Genomic DNA, 15,491 nt, shown 5'->3' on the forward strand with positions numbered 1-15,491 from the left:
GCCCCTCGCTATAAACCCGGGGCTGCCGGGTCGCCGAGGACTGCAGCGCCTGGCAGCGGAGCCCGCGGCCGCCGGTACCGGTGGGCGCAGCGCGAGGACCCGGGGAGCGCCCCGGAGGGCGGGGGCGGGGACCCGACGGCGGGCGGGCGCTGGGCGGCTGCGGGCACCGCGGAGACGCCCCCGCACCCACCCGCACCCGCACCCGCACCCGCACCCGCACCCCCACCCCGCACACCAGGCGAGGGGCGCAGGGCTGCGGGGACCACCGGGGGCTGTTCGCCGCGCGGCCCCCGGATCTCGTTCCGAGTCGACCAGACCCTTCGGAGCCACAAGCGCGGACTCCGCGGGACCGGGATGCAACCAGGAAAACTTTCTTCCCGAGGCTTTTAGCCGCATCTCCAGGGCGAAGCCGGCGTGAGTCCTGCGGGGCGTCCGTTTAAAAGTTGTGCTGCTTCTCAGGTGAAGTTCCCGGCGCCCCCGCCCCCCCGCCCCGCGGCCCCGGCAGCTCGTGTCCCCCCGAGCCCGCTGCAGGCCGACTGGGGGCCCTCGGAACGGCACTGGGTCCCCACCTGGAGCTCACTCCCCCGCCCTCAGCTGCCCCCGGGGGCCCTCTGGTTCCTCAGACCCGCAAGGGCACAAGCCTGGGCGTCCCCACGGCCCGACCCCCACGGCCCTGGCCGGCACCTCTGGAACGGAGGCGGGGTTTTAAGAGCAGCTCCTGTTGGCTGCTCTCCTCCACCGCCTACCTAGAACCCCATTCCCCGGCCACCCCCCCCCCCCAGCCTTCTTCTCCCCAAGACCTCAGCAAGTCTCTCCCAGGGCCTCTCCCGCCCCGCCGCTTTGGGGCACCCAGTAGAGACCCCCGCTCTTGAACCCACCTGGGGCTGCTTTGCCTCCTCTGCTTCCTGCTGGGGCATCAGACTGCTGCGACTGGCCCTCAGAACCCCTCTTCTCAGTGGAAGTCTGGGTGCCCATGTTCCCCCGGGATCAAATTTGGGACTTGGCTACATTTATTTCTAGTGTCATTCAGACAAGAGAAAAGTAACAGGGAGGGACGCGAGAAATCTGGGACCCTACTGCTCTGTCTTAGGACTTTGTTGAGCAACTCGTTTCTCCTAAAGGTGCCTTGTCCCCAACATCGTTCGGTAGATACCGGCTGAGTGGCCTGGGTCCCCAGGCGTTTACTGCCTGTAGCATAAGCTGTGACCGTTTTGTACGTTTTCTCTGCGGCACCGTCTGCTTCCCCGTGTGCTGTGGAGCGTCCCTAGCTCTAGAGGCCCCGCTGGATCATCTCTGTTTAGGCTGTTCTGCCTTCTAACCCGTCCCACGCAGACAGTGCAGGGGGGAGCACAGGAGCCCGACCGAGAGACCCCCTTAAATGGCCCTGTACTCTCAGCAGAGTATTTCACAGCTCTGAACCTCAGGCCCCAGGCCATCAGGTTCCCTCCAGTGAGTGATGAAATCCCTTGATTCCTTTTGTTTCCTAGTGAGTTGCTTAAAAAATAGTACTCTAAAATAATTACCCTTTTAGCCCATGTGTGGGACCCTCAACACTCTCTAAATAACCCCCCTGGTAAATTATCTGTTCTGGAAAATCATTAAGTTTCCAAGGCTGGTTCCAAAAGTCCATACACCCCCCCACACACACACACACACACACCCAGATTACAGCTGGCAGTTCCCAAAACCTGGTTCCATGGTTCAGGGAGTGTACCCCCGGTGCCAGTTCTCAGCATTTGTTAGAGTTTCACAATTATTAGTGTCACGTCTGTCATCTACTCTGTCTCTCCCTTTTTATTTCTGACTTCATTGTTTTTTGTGCCCATCACGAAGCCTCCATTTCTGGTAAATCTCCTTTCTTTGACCATAAGCTGAATCAAATGCTCCAATGTCCAACTCAGAAGCAAACTGGTTTCCTTCCACTGGCTCCAGTGACACCAAAGGAAGACTTCTCTTCCTTGAGATGTAGAAAATGTCTTGAGTCACCGTTGCTTTGCCAACGCTGTCCGTCCCAAGAGTTCTGAGCTTAAAGCTTTCCTGTCGCTCTTTAACCCTAGTTCAGTGTTCAAGAGGGAAAGAATATGGATTGTTCAGGTTTCTTACACTGTGTTTCCTTTTTTTTTTCCCCTAGTTTGAGGTAAGAATGTGTGTGTGTGTGTGCACGCACGCACACGGGCACACGTGTATACACATTTTTTGGTTTGTTGCTGCTGCTTATTACTTTTGTTGTGACTATCACTGATTATTTACCCTACACAGGAGGGAAAATAGTGGAAGAAAAGTTAATCTGCTACTTAACCAAAGCCCAGGTAAAATACTTAGCTGAGGGAAGCCTAACACCAATAGTTTAAATGCACGACGCACGTTTTCTATAGTTTGATCTGTGCCACTACATCCTTTTCAAGCAAATAACAGATTTGCTGTATTTTGTTTTCAGATTTGTTACAGGGACCTAGACCAAGTCCTATAACACGTGCATGTTTTGGCTGCCTGATGCAGGCTCCCATCCATTAGCCTCACACTCATTCGTTTACCTAGTGCTCTGACTGCTTGGCCATAACTGGGCTGTGCCAGTGTCCCAAGTAAGCTAGCCAATTAAGAATTTTATTTAGATATTTGAAGTAAATCCAAATGTTTCAAAGATTAGAAAGCTGTCTTAAAGACACACTGTGGCAAATAACAAATATAGAGCCAGATCAACAAACTGTGACAGAGCAGTCAAGGCCAGGTTGGGAATGCTCTTCTCCCATGCTGTCTAGTAAACTGGACAAATCACCTTTTAAATTCATCACCACTGAAAAATGCTATTATTTTTCTTCAAAATAGTTCTATGCCTTCCCTTCCAAACTGCCTACAGTCGTTGGATTCCCTGGTTTGTGTTCCTTGTCATGTAGTTACTTATTAAAATAGTATATCAAAGTTCCCATGAGCGAAAGTAAGTTTTGTTCCATTTCCAGCCTGAATTTAGCTGTCATTTTATATTTTTCTATTTTATTCATTATATGAACTTTAGCTACCAAAATTCAACTTTTCAGCAGCTTAATATATAAAATATATCTTAAATCAAGGAGGTCTATAGGGACTTAAGGTAATATTCAACTGATTTGGCATATGATGACCATTATCATTTTAAAGCTCTTAAATACATGCAAAATAAATCACAGCAAACACCACACACACACACACACACACACACACACACACAAACTAAAAAGCTATACATGAACTATACATTTGCCAAATGTTTTATTATTCAGTGGTCATTTTAATGACACATTTGACAATTTGAAATAGAAAATAAAGTATATATCTAGAACTGTCATAGAAATGACAAGTGAATTTTAATAGTAGGTGCATTAACATTGAAAGTTTTGCTATCTGAGTTTTGATTCTCTGTAGCAGATGGTCACAAGGAAAAAAATTCCCTTGAATGTTAAAATCATCTTTCAAATATTTTACTAACATAGGTCACTATATGCTATAAATATTGTATGACCACTATATTTTACATTATTCTTACAGACCAGTTTAGAAGAGTTTTTGTCGTATTTGTCTGGCTCCTAAGTAGATGCATCATCCGAACGTCTTAAATAGAAATAAATGTCTAGATTTGCAGTGATTATTATACTTTCCTTCCTATATCTAAGAATATTTTAAATTGGGTTGCTAGGCTCACATTTAATTAATTTTTTAAAATTTAATAGTTTATAAAATGGGTGAAGAAATGGATATGCTTTGTTTTTCCTAATCACATTGTGCCTTCATATTCTAAGTCCTAAGTCTAAATGTCCCTAAAATTTAAAATCATAGAATTTGGGTCAAGTCTTACGTGATTTCTTATTCATTTTATACGCGTATAAGCTGCTTTATTCTTCACCAAATGATGTTAAAACTTATTTAGATCAGTGGATTTAAGTACTTTGAACGATTAACTTCAGAGTAAGAATACTGAAGAATACATACATGATTGTGTACTTGTCTTTAGATATTTACCAATTAATATTAATCAAGTTTGCTCTATCCACCTTGGAAAACAAAGAATTACATGTATGAAATGTATCAGCAATAATAGAAGATACTTACAAAGGAATACTATGTGTTTGAGTGATATTAGCTCCTTAAGGACACACTAAAGTATAAAAATGGTCTTTGCCCTAGAGAGATGTTGGTCAAGCTGAATACATATTTGGATATGAGTCTCTCCAATCATCTCAGTGCCACTGGAGTGGGAAGCCATTTTAAACCAAGCCTCCTTCTGTCCTATTTTTCAGACCAAGTGGAATGTCTAATGTGGTCACATTGTTTGATTCCATAATAACCACCCCAACTTTCCCTTCCTTATGGGAGTATACCTCCTTTGATACTATATGTGCCACATCTAATGCATCCTTGTATTCTATTACTAAATGTTCCACAAATCACTTTCTTGCTTGTTAGTTGTTTTCAGCTAAAACCATGGAAAATGTTTTTTTCCATGAAAATTAAAATCAAAAATACATTTTTCAGATACCTATATTTTAGAAGAGATACACTAAAGAGAAACCATTTTTCTAACCTCATTTGGGTATAGAATCCTATTGCACACAATAAAATGACTTGAAATTGATGTTTTACTAACTGGGGGAACTATTAGTACTGTTTTTTAGTCTAAAGCTGTAAAGACAAGGGGAAAGTGGAGGAAAGAGTAAGAAAAGGAGAAACAGAATAAAAGTTGAAATAGCAAATCAATAGTTCTTTAAGTATTAGGGAAAAGGTAAGGCAAGCATATTACAATCACCTGGGAGGCATGCTAAATCTGTATATATTGTCTATACTTTCCTTATTCCCATTTCCCCTACTGAGAATCGCTGTGTTGTAAATTGGGAGCAGCCATCCACAATTACCTCAAGTGTCGAGGCAAAGACCAGCATCGTGGGCATCATGTAGAAGCTTGTTAGAAATGCAGACTTTCTAACTCCACCCAGACCCACTGGATAAGAATTTTCATTTTAACAAAATCCTCAAGTGATTCAGATGCACAATGAAGTTAGAGGAGTCCAAGTGTACAGCACCTAGGCCTTGTTCAGAATGATTACCTAGAGGTTATTTTATTGGCTTTTTAATAGACTAGCATTTTTACCTAACGCTAACATTTATTGAGCACAGACAATATATCAGACACAATGTTCAGCCTTCAATATTGTTTTTATTTAAGCCTCACAACTTCCCTATGAAATAGGCACTGCTTTATCCTCATTTTATAGATTAGGATACTGAGTAATAATGGGAGAAGTAAGGGATACTGAGACATAATGAGATTAATAACTCACGCCAATGTGGTAAATGATAGAGTTAAGATATAAACAGGAATTTTGATTCCTGTGCTCTTTAGCTGACACCCCACACCGTCTGCTCTACATTAGGCTGCCTGCTTTTTATTTGAGAATTTATTGTATATTATAATTTGAAATCAAGTTCTGTTTCTCTCATAGAAAAAACGTAATCTATTCCATTTCAGTTGTTGCATTTGCCTGTCACCTTACCTTTAAGTGCAATAATGAAGAATTCTAGAAATTCCTTTAGTTGGAAAATAAATACTAAAACTATGACAGCTCATTATTTAAAACTTAAGGTTTTATATCTCTATTTTTTTCTCATAACTTACTAAAATTTACTCTTTTTACCTTTTGGTGTTCTGATTCTATAAAGAGAAATTTTTCTTTTAAGTAATTCCCTACCTATATAAACTATTCAACCTTCCAACTCAAATTATATACCACTCTTTTCAGCTTTAATATAAACATTTATCTACAAGCATGGTTCACAAAACTAGATGAACATAGTTACTAACCAGTCTGCAAGCAAATGGTGGCTTATTTTAAAGCCAGTGATTCTCCAAATGACTGAACCTCTGAACAATTTCTTCTAGTGCATGTAGATTCTCTGAGAGCTGTCAGTTGGATCTGGCCAAAAGCCTGTTGTTCTGACAAGGGCTCATTGATGTTGGTCAAAAGACTGAGGTGAGTCTGGGTTCCCTGTGATGATGTTTGAGAGGAGAGGTGTGTCAACAGGACTTAGCAGCTACAATTTTCCCAGTGATAAAGGGACATCCTTGGGAGATGGAACTTCACCAGCTGCTTAGATCTGGAAGTTAGGGCAGCACTTAAGAGTACAGTATCTAATTTATAACTTACAGCTTAGGACACAGTCAACCCAGGGCTGCCATAATGCCAAGTTGTAGGGGCCTGGCAGGGCGGTAGTGCCCAGGAGATATACTGCACATAGCAGCAGTTTCCTAGAGCTAATAAATGATAAAATGCCAGTGATTCTCTTATGATCCTTTACAGTCCTGACGGTCTCACTGAGCCCAAATATTTGTGACTCTGGCTGCACAAGAATCTACATCTGTTTTTTTTCTGAAATAAATTGAAAAACAAGGCATTTCTTCTGGTAAACTTCATACATTTGTACTTTTATCATCACTTTTGACCCAAACTCCTTTTATTATCCAATTCAAATGCATTCTACATGCTTCTAAATCTGTGTAGTATGCCACTAGAACAGGAATGTCCATTAACCCAGCTTTAGTAATCTTTCTGTTCAAATGATGTCACTTCACATGAAACACATTGTACCATGATGGATCCCAGCCCTTCACCTTCACACAGTTAATTGCTGCCACTTTATCAGGAATGGAAAAGAATCTGATGTGATCCCTACGTAATGATTTCTTGAGTATGTTCTGGCATTTAATCTTCTAGTTTAATAGAATAAATTTTTGAGAGAAACACAAATCTATTTCTTTGAGTTCCTATTAGATTAAACCATATGATGGGACATTATATAGTCATTTTTACATAGTTAATAATATTTAATGGCAAGGAAAGATAATCATAAGTGAGTAGAGCAATACCTAAAACATAAATCATGACTGTGATCCAGTGTGTGTGTGTGTGTGTGTGTGTGTGTGTGTGTGTGTTTGATAGATTCTTGTCAGGTTGCCATTTGGCCTTACTTGGGTCATTGGTGTTCTAATGAAAATAGTTATATTAGTACTGATTTGTGATTAAAGTCACTGATATATTTTTTAAATAGCTGCATCTTTGTAGAACAGATAAGACTAGGAAAAATATATAACAATCTTAAAAGCTTTGGAGAGTTATTAAGATCAAGGCTAAGATCAAAAGTTACTTTTTTCTTTCCCCCTTTTTTGGTATGCGCTTTCAAAATCGCTATTACTTTTTTAATCCTTACTTTCAGTTTGTCTCAGAATTTCTATTACTTTCCTTCCAACTAACTCTAGATTTCAGATCTTTAGACAACTGCTACTCACTCTGTAGAGAATGATACTGGCAAATCTAACCTTTTCTCTGTTTTTGTTTTTGTTTTTTCCCCCTAAGGTACAGTAGTGCTTTATAGGAGTTCGCAAGGTTTTATACCATGGTGGTATTTTTCTAAGAGAAATAATCTTGTGGGAAATTTCTTTTTCTATAACAACAAAACCACTGAAATACTGGGATAAAAAGAGATTTTTCTAATGCCAAAAACATTCCATATAACAATGTTATAGTAAAGTCGGTATACGTTGTGTTTTAAAAAGTAACCTATACTATACCTATAGCCATCTTGAATCTCTTCAGTTTTACAAAATTTCTTTCTTAAAAATGTCCCCCAAATCCATAATGAAAAACATCGGTTAATGTGGCTACATAAAAATATCAAAATGATCATAAAGGAAAAAGACCCATAAACAAAGTCAGAAGATAAACAGGAACTTGGGAAAGCTATTTGCCATATTCTATATTGTAAATGCCAGTTTCCTTAATATAACATGAGCTCTTTAAAATGAGAAACAGTGAACAACTCAGTTGAAAAATGAGCAAAGGGTCATTACTAGGCAAACTAGTAGAATAACTACAAAAAATAAGAAAACAACAACAAAAAAGCTCACCCTCATTCATAACTAAAGAAATGCAAATCAAGACAAATATATACTTTTCATTTATCAGACTGAAAAAAATTTTGAGATTTGATATAAGCTAGATTTTTAGGATCATAAATTGGTATAACCTATATAGAGGACATTTTTCAAGTATCTCTCAAAAATGTGGATTATACAGTTTACTTCAACAATCATTTTGAAACTTTTCTGATACATAGTTTAGAAATGCCTATGTAAAAACAGGATCATTGAGGCCTATTCTCAAGCAGCCCAAAAGGGAAACTGAAAAAATAAAACCATAAAACCCATTAACAGGGGGCTAGTTGAATAAATTATCATGTGTCAGTGCAATGAATGAAATACTGTGTAGTGGAGCACCTGAGTAGCTCAGTGGTAGAGGTCTGCCTTTGGCTCAGACTATGATCCAGGGTTCTGAAATCAAGTCTTGTATCGGGGTCCCCGCAGGGAGCCTGCTTCTCCCTCTGCCTATGTCTCTGCCTCTCTCTGTGTGTCTCTCATAAATAAATAAATAAAACCTTAAAAAAAGGAATACTATATAGTCATCAAAATAAATGAGGCAGATATATGGATACAGTATAAATAGCTCTAACCATATTAAATTTAACCAAAAAAAGCAAAGAACAGAATAGTATGATGTGTAAAATGAAAAAAATGTGGATATATACATTTGTATGCATGTGTATCCTTTTTAAAAGTCGTAAAAGGATACATATGAAACTGTTAGTAGTAAGTACCTCTAGGAAGTGGATCTGAAAGACCATTACAGAAAGCTAGGAGACATGTACTTTTATTTTTATACTCTTTTATAGCTTGACATTGATATCGCAAGCATGTATCACTACAATGAAAAATAAAAACAGAAATACAGAAAAAAAGATCTTTTAAAAAGATTTTTTTTTCAGGATGCCTGGGTGGTTAAGCATCTATTTACCTTCTGCTCAGGGTGTGATCCCGATCCGGGGATCAAGTCCTGCACTGAGGTCCTTGCAAGGAGCCTGCTTCTCCTTCTTTCTGTCTCTCTGCCTCTCTCTGTGTGTCATAAATAAATAAATAAATAAATAATTAAATAAATTCCTTTTTTTTAAGATTTTCTTTATTTATTCATGAGAGACACACACAGAGAGAGGGAGGGAGGGAGAGAGAGAGGCAGAAACACAGGCAGAGAGAAAAGAAGCAAGCTCCTTCACTCAAGGAGCCTGATGTGGGACTCGATCCTGGGTCTCCAGGATCACGCCCTGTGCTGAAGGCAGCTCTAAACTGCTGAGCCACCTAGGCTGCCGAATAAAATCTTTTCTTTTTCCCAATAAAATCTTAAAAAAAAAAAAGATTTTTTTCAATTCTGGTGCAATAACACTTATATAGGTTTGTATTAAAAAGAATCATTTATCAAAGTTTAACTGTAGATTCACAAGTATCTAATCTATTTTATTTCTTATATTAGTAGTTACGTCTACAGAAGTATCTTAAATAACATTGCACTATTTTACCCGAAAACATTGTTTTTTCTCCTCTAGTGCGTATCTACAAGGGAATGGGGAAAGATGCTGACTATAACCAGGAAGAGGATGAAATTCCATGACAGACTGCCACTTAGCACAGCCTAACTCTACATAAGGACAAATATATCCTTGATAGGGACCAGATGATTTCATTCCCTTTAAAAATACATTTAAGATATAGTGTTAATAGTTACTTTGTCAATTAAAAATGAAAATCTGACCTTATTTAGTGAATCACATTAATCTTTTTCTTTCCAGATTTAATATATGATAAATTGGTCGAAAATGTCTGAGTTCTCATCTGAATAAGACGCAAAAGCCATCCCACAAGTTCTGCATCCAGGTAAAATGTCTTACACCTATAGCACTGTATCTGTCAGTGGTTTTTCTCTAATGTGTCAACAGTGGAGGTAGCACAAGAAGCCATATACACACTATTCTTTAGTGACAGAAACAGGAAGCAGAAAAGAATGTAATCCAGTCTTATCCCTTATATGCACCTTAAGAACATATTTACTTATGTAATTTTAAATGTCAACAATGTTAGAATTATCATGATATTCCTGTATTGATATAAACCATGTGAGAGATTTGTAACCCCTTGGCAAGGATTTCCATGGGTGGATTGTTCTTCAAACTAGGGCTTTAAGAGAACCAGGGAGGAAATGACTGTCCTCTCCTCAGCCACCCAATGGGGGATTTGAGCTCTATGAAGCAATCACTTCCAGAAACATGTGTCCAAAGACCATAAACCTTGAAACTTGACCTGTTCACCTTCAGAAAATACAGATGTCTCTGAGTCTCATTCTTATAAAAGTTTCTCTTGCTACAGTAAGATACAGGTAAAAAGGCTATGTGGAATTGGAGACATAGTCCAATTTTAGTCCCCCTATGGTCTAGTCCTCTACTAGGCATGAATCCCTATGGAGTCATGAAGCTAGGTGTTATACTCAGAACCTGAAAGGGCAGTGTTGGTAATCAGGGACTTCTCTGTCCATCCATTTCCTATCACATGGCCCTGCCTGATATTTTTCATAAAATTCCTGGGTTTTCCAGATCAAAAGGTTTTTTTTTTTTTTTTTTTTTTTTGATCCTGACAAAAACTCAGCTCAAGGAACAAGCCCTTAACCTCCTGAATTAACAAGGGAGACACTCCCTGGTCCCTCCAGGGAGAATAAAAAGAGTAGCTTGTCCCCTTCTGAATATTTTGTGATTATATTTTATCAAAGCAAAAGAAAGATAGGATAGGTGGTAACTGGGTAGACAAATGTTAGAGGTGACTTTATTCTTTGAGTCATTGGCAAATAGGAAATAGTTGCTGTAAGGCACTCCATGGTGGTGTTAGGAAACCGTTTAAGATTGCTTTAATCTTGGAGACAAAAAACAGTAACATTCTACAGAGTTTTGTTACTGGAAATCTTTAGGTTGGGGGGTGTTCTTGTTTTTTTGAGGTGTCGTTAAGCTTAGAAAGCTGGGCTGTACATGTTTTCAGCAAAAATCCAGCCCTAGAAAAAGTACATTGAAATATATGTTCTTAATAGGAAGCTTTATTTTACATCCTAAGAGAACTGAACAGAAGGAACTCTTTGTCCATAATTCCCCATCACCCTTATAATAGAAGAAGCAAGGCAGTAATCCAGGGAGGTTCCTGATGGAAATAATTTTATGAACATCCTCTCTTCCTTGTTTTAGAAGCCCTCAATTTCTAACATTCACACATTTGTAGCAAGACTTTCAGAATAGTATGTTTTGCTTACAAATAACAAAACTGAAAAAAAGAACACTATAAAATCTTAAGCCTTTTCAAACCATTAAGTTGCAGATGAATACGCAAAACACGCTTAATTCGAAGAAGTTATCTTTTGGTTGGTAAAGAACTGATGCTATACCAATTCTGCTACTAACTAGCAACTTTGCTTTTGGTCTCTTGTAAAATAATCTCCAAGGCCCCATCCCAAACCATGGGCACTTACTGAAATACAAAAGGTGTGTTCAGACCTTCTGAACATTAGAGAGTCCATTTTACCAACTTAACAACTAAAGAACTCTGATCTCTTATTGATTTAAACCAGTAATGTGTAAACAGCATTTCAGAGCTTGTTTTATAGGACCAGAGGAATTTAAGGTGGAATCTATTTATGACAAATGAGGAAAACCAGGACATTTAGAAGAATAAATAAAGACTATATTCAGTGGCTTAAAATCTGTAGCCTTGCACTGTCTGGTGTGGTAGTCATGTGCCATGTGTGGCTATTCAAATGTAAATATAAATTAACTCTAAATGAAATTAAAAATTCAGTTCCTCAGTTATACTAGCCACATTTCAAGTATTCCAATAGATACATGTAATTAGTGGCTACACTGCTGGACAGCAAAGCTTTACAACATTTCTATCACCATAGAAAGTTCTATGATACTATTGCTATTAGTAACTTACTAATAATTGTAGTGGAATTCCATTGTTATTTGGAAGGAATTTTTTTTGCTCTTTTAAACTTATTTGGAAATGTTAAAGTATTTTTTAAATTCCAATTTTTTTCAGTTGTAGGATATCTAGTATATAGTTCTCACAGTGCTTTTGTCTTTTTCCTATTTATTTGCATATTAAAAATACATGGAATTAAGTATCTTATGTCTCTTCTAAAGTTAGAGGTTCTCGTTTTCTTAAAAATCGTGAGAAGAGGTACATGCAATTATATTGAACTAATATATAGCTGTTGGGTTTTTTTTTACCTGCATCACTGACATCTCCAATCCACTGACATCTTGGAGACAAGGCACCTCTTAGTCCCCCTATGGTCTAGCCCTCTACTAGGCATGAATCCCTATGGAGTCATGAAGCTAGGTGTTATACTCAGAACCTGAAAGGGCAGTGTTTTGTTTATCTCCAAGTAAACAAAACTAGAAAAGATATAGGTCATTTCTAAAAACCTACATTTTTTTTTATTCTTTATATTCCGTGAGGTTTTTTTTTTTTTTTCTGCAGTGATAGATAGGTCTCAGTTGTATTGACGTAAGTACAGATGACTTAATGTTTTTTCAGAAATTGGAGAGCCAAGCAAAATAAGTATTAGATGACTTATTTCTTTTTTTTTTCTGTTTTTATAGAAATGTACAAGGTGCTAGAAGTCTCTGGTTTTGTTTCCAAATTATATGTATCACAGAGAACAGTAGTTTTTCAATTTTTAATTAATGTAATCACTACATGTTATATAGTATATTCTTAAAGTTCTTAGTCATCATTTTTCTACTAATATGATCCCATTATTAAAATGTCAGTCTCCATTACTTTCTAGTCACTTATACCTAGTAGTTCAAATCCATTTGGTTCCTGGACTAATGGTTGTGTGTTACACAGGCAAAAAATTAAAAACAAACTTGTCTTTGAGTCATTGAAGCATCAAGGGTTTGAAACAGCTATATAACTAACTATGAGAAAAGCATATACATATCTAGCCTATATTCCCCTTACACATGTAATAGCGTTATTTTTCGATAAAAGCATATATAATAGAAGTTTGTACCCAGTTTAGAATTATCAAGTATAAATCCTTGAATCTTACCAATGGAAAAAAAGCAAAGTAAAGGGTACTCATTTGAGTGGTTGTTCTTTCAATTTTTTTTATATATATAATTACTAATAATACTAATATTATAGTATAATACTAACATATATATTATAACTTTCTTTTTAGAGTAACAAGTTTACCTTCAATTAAGCCATTATCCACAGTATATCTATAGAAACACTGTTCCTAGGCTTGAAAATAGAGCTAGATATGCTTAGCTCATAACTGACTGTATAGGAGACTCAAATTTAGGTTACTGTTAATATTTTTAATAATTAAAAGAGCTCAGAGAATTAGCATCAAAATGTGGAGACTGTTTTGCTGGCAGGGAGAACTTTTGACTAGTACTAAAAATATTGTCATCCTTCCCGTTCAACTAGTCATTCCTTTTTTAAAAATATTTTATTTATTCATGAGACAGAGAGAGAGAGAGAGAGAGAGAGAGAGGCAGAGGCAGAGGGAGAAGCAGGCTCCATGCAGGGAGCCTGATGTGGGACTCGATCCCGGGTCTCCAGGATCATGTCCTTGGGCCGAAGGCAGGCACTAAACCATTGAGCTACCCAGGGATCCCAACTAGTCGTTCCTTTTAAGACTTTTAGGAAGACTTAGATGTATCGGAATCATTTTTTAAATTCCAGAAAGGTGTAGGATAGCTTAGAAACGTAATAACACAGCACAGACCTTGTGGAAGGTAACCAATTACCTGGAACTAGGTCTTGGGCACCTTTCCAGAACTTAAACAAATGCTGTGGAGCCCTGGGACAACAGAAACAATGTCATACTGCGAGTCCAAAATCCAGTCAGGAGCAGCTTTCCTCCTCCTCTCATCCAGGCAAGGCCAAAATATTTCTACACACAACATAGGTCACCATAGAAAGCAAACAGAGCTGCAGTAGATAAAACCAGGCAGTGGGTAAAGGCTGTCTCTTAACATAGACCTTGAAACTTGGCTCCTCAGTGATGTTCCCAAGTCAAAGAGGAAGAACAGATTAGGTATTTCATTACTTCTGGTCCCTCTAGGATGGTCGGTGTACAGAGCCTGATGAAAACAATTGCCTTAACAGTGTAAAGCAAGAAGTCCAAACTGCTTTGACAATGTGAAAGCAATGTAAATTTGAGTCACCAATGACAACAGTGATATATGTAATACTAATAGGTCAGCCATATTTTATTCAACTCTAAGCCACTAATAAATGCTAGTCTTTGTTTTATATAGAACATGTTTATTTATACACAACGGAACAAATAAGGAGCTTTGGAAACGGCCTGATTTGTGAGAACTCTTGCCCAGAACACATCAGCTTGGTGGGACAATTGAAGTAGTAGTAGGCTCCCCCTGGATTTCTGCTAGAATTTAGATTTAATTAGATGGATGACGTAGAACATACCATCTGAATTAAAGAGTAAGAAATAGAATATGTTCCAATTAAATAAAGGAAAATTCATACTATGAATAAAACAATAAATGTCAATATATTAAAATTTCTATTTTAGCTACCTTAATATGACAGATTTAACAGACCTAATTTAATATCTTAAAATGAAGAGATCTATGTAACCTATTTTATGATTTTTATCTTCTTAGGAAGATGCTTGACATCTTTAATTTTCATATTTAATCAATTTTTTTCTGCATTTAGTTTCTATGGTGTCACTATCCATCAACCCATATTGGTTGAGTGTATGTATATATATATATATATATATATATATATATATATCCCAAGAGAAAGTAATTCTGAAATCCTCCTCAGCAATTCATTCTAACAATTAAGAACCCTTAAGCTAAATAGAATAATTCATTTCACAGGAAACTTTTATTCAATATGTATAATTAGTTTTAGTTAACTTTATTAATGAAATGTCGCAAATCAATTAGGTTTGCAATAATCAGATGCTGAGGACCCAAGAGGGGCCATATCTCTCACAAGAGGGGAAGGTGATATACAATTTAGCTGGGAAGCAAATGTAATTAGATTTGATCAGTTGAGTATTCCTGTCCTGACGTGGAGTCAGACACATATCCAGACCTGAGTACATAGGTAAAAAGAAGTAGAAAAAACAATGTGATTTGCAAAATGTCTTCATGGTCCTGTCAGCCACATGCTGAGTGCTGAAATGGGCCTTTGAAACCACAGGTAGACACGTTTTCTTCAGACAGTGCTATGTTTTAAATTTCTTTTTCAAATCCAAATGCCTTATAATAGGGCAGTATATAAACTCCCCTATGTATCACAGACCTCATCATTACCTACATTTTACATAGGGTGTTTCACATATTTATTTAACTGCTCAAATCCTGATGATATTTCAGTTTAAAACTATTGTGATCTAGAAGTTTATTACTAAGTGGGTATTGGTTAATTCTGAAGTTTCTTCCTCAGACTCTAAAATAAAAATATCAAATAAAATGTCATGACAGTAAGAATCCTTCTGAATGAGAATTATATTAAATACAAGTTATTCCTATGAAGGGTTGTA

General features: G+C 37.9%; 1 protein-coding gene across 3 annotated transcripts in view; it reads left to right on the forward strand.

Annotated features, from left to right (window-relative positions):
* Positions 1–172: 172 nt before the first annotated feature.
* Positions 173–15,491, forward strand: part of AGTR1 (angiotensin II receptor type 1) — a 47,565-nt gene continuing 32,246 nt past the window's right edge. The window contains exons 1-3 of one of the 3 annotated variants that reach the window (XM_025448946.3): positions 174–459; positions 5,909–5,999; positions 9,700–9,784. The gene's annotated coding sequence lies outside the window, so the exon portion shown is untranslated. Of the gene's footprint in view, positions 460–5,908; positions 6,000–9,699; positions 9,785–15,491 lie in introns of all 3 variants that reach the window. The other 2 variants (XM_025448945.3, XM_025448947.3) reach the window with 2 other exon arrangements.

Source organism: Canis lupus, chromosome 23 (genome assembly GCF_003254725.2).
Source record: "Canis lupus dingo isolate Sandy chromosome 23, ASM325472v2, whole genome shotgun sequence".
NCBI classification, from domain to species: Eukaryota; Metazoa; Chordata; class Mammalia; order Carnivora; family Canidae; genus Canis; species Canis lupus.